The 2,192-nt window shown below is 38.0% G+C and overlaps 1 long non-coding RNA gene across 1 annotated transcript; it reads left to right on the top strand.

Moving 5' to 3' along the window:
* The first annotated feature begins 416 nt into the window (after positions 1–416).
* Positions 417–1,403, top strand: LOC120381583. The gene is made up of 3 exons (XR_005588102.1): positions 417–511; positions 610–963; positions 1,123–1,403. It is a non-coding gene; the product is annotated as an uncharacterized LOC120381583 (long non-coding RNA).
* Positions 1,404–2,192: the final 789 nt, after the last annotated feature.

Here is a 2,192-nt window from a genome sequence, read left to right as displayed (position 1 = left end):
AAATGTGCTTTTTCTCTCTCATTGCTGGCTCCTTCCATTTTCTGAGGGTGAATAAGCCAATTTTGAGGGCTTCTTTGGGACTTAATTGGTACATAGGCCTTGTTCTGGTCCTCCAAATGGGGGAAAATTCACCTTCAAAGAAAGAATTTGTTGACCATCAATAGGGCAACATATTGACAAAATGTGTAGTGCAGAACTGATCATTTCCCTTTGCCATGTGGTTAACTATCTACAAATGAACACAGCAGCATATTCTATTAATGAGTTTGCAAGCCTGTAGGTACCCTTAACAACTAATATTTGCTAAAAGTATGGTCACATGGTCAATATTACATACTCTAGCTCTGTTATCCCTACAGTCAAATTTGCTGAGAGATTTCTCCATTGAATATGACCATTTTGTATCACTTTTCCCAAGCAATCTAAGTGGAATGAAGTTTTGAGCCTATGTTTTAGCAGAAGTCTGATGGATGATCTGTCCAAGTTTCCATTCTGCATTTGTCTTCTCCAGGTATAAATTAATGTATAGTATTATATATTGTGTGGTTCTATTCAGGTTGGGGTTTGCATGAACTATTTTAAATGGTTTACTTGTAAATGTTTCTGTAGGGGCAGGAGGTGGAAATACCAAATTCCAAGCAGTTTTCCAATCAGGATCGGTACATGCTTTCTGGATGCTGATGCTGCAATGTACAGCATTCCTTCAAGTTCCAGTTCCTTCCTTCCCCCAAAGCACACCTAAGCAAACAGCATCCTCTCCTCTCAGCCAGACAGTCCTCAATAGGGGGTACTAGGCACTGAGCAGCCTGCTAAGGAAATCTGCCTGTCATGATAACAACTGCAAGAAAGGGAAGATTTGCCTAAGAACCAAGTGACAGTTTGAAATGCTGTTGTGCCTGTCAAACTGCAGTGAAGAAAATGTTGCCTCACAGACAAAAGGGAAGAAAAATGCCACACAAGCAGGTGAGAGTAAAAGCTTTACAATTCGTGTCTTCCAGGTATAGGACAGAGAGATATACACTTCTCTTTAGGCATTTCCCCCCTCTTGTTTATGCATATCTAGCTGACCTGATTATGTCAATGTCCTCTGATAGTCTTTACAATAACTTCGGTCCATTGCAGTGACACTCCTGATGAGGGCAACATTGAACTTAACAGGAGGGATGCTTCAGATTCCTGGAAGAGGTTTCTGTTTCTGTGCCATTGTGAACTTTATGGATCAGGCTTTGCTACCCTAAACAAAGAAAATGCCAATGCACTTGAGATCTGGAAACATACTATGCTGTGCCCATGAATATGAGGAAGAAAAGGCAGGCTTAACATGGCATTAACAAATCATTCACCCCACGACTCTTTTGCATTCTTATTTTCTTCTCCCTCCTCAGGAGAATGTTTACATTAAATATGTCAGTGATAGAAATTAAATGTGTGTTTTTTATTCTTATATGGAACAGCATAATTGTAAATAAGACCATCTTGAAACATCAGACAAATATATATGTGTGTGTTATGTCTATCACTTGATAAGCAATTTTCTGAAGACTTATATACTAATAATTAGCACTTAGAGTGATTTTCTCCCATATATCGTAAAGTGCTTTACTAAGAAAGATAAACCCCAAATTTCATACAAGGATAGGTTAGATTTATCATATCTGGGGCACGGTCTACAATGGAATCCAGTTTTCTTATACTTACTGTTGGACCATGCTATCTCCTCTGATTTTCAAAAGCTCACATCAATTTACTTAAATCCAGAGACATTATGAAATTTACTGCTCCCTTAAGTTTTCCCCTTCCATTTAAATACCATAATTTAAGTACTGTGCAGTCCTCTGTAAGAGGATAACTATATAAATATATAGATTTTATAAATTAATTGTAGCAAGTCTGCAACAGACAAGTCTAATTCTGCCTTTCGAACAGAGCTAATGGCAAGTGTAAAGAAACTAGAAAATTAAGACCAATGTTTTGTCTGATTTAACTTTTATGAAATATGAAAAAAATTAAACATAGGGCCCAGTTAGAAAAGATGCTGAGGACCCACAGATCCTGTTACGTGCCACTGGAGCAGTGGTATGCAGCAGCTCTGACAACATTCAGGCCAGTAACAACAGCTATGGTTGAGATTTTCAAAGAAGTACAATTCCTTGCAATACTTTGAAAACATCAACCAATACCACTGCTGATTC

Source organism: Mauremys reevesii, linkage group 1 (assembly GCF_016161935.1).
Source record: "Mauremys reevesii isolate NIE-2019 linkage group 1, ASM1616193v1, whole genome shotgun sequence".
Classification (NCBI taxonomy): Eukaryota; Metazoa; Chordata; order Testudines; family Geoemydidae; genus Mauremys; species Mauremys reevesii.
The sequence above is the reverse complement of the archived record's forward strand: the minus strand, read 5'-3'. Positions and strand labels throughout refer to the sequence as shown.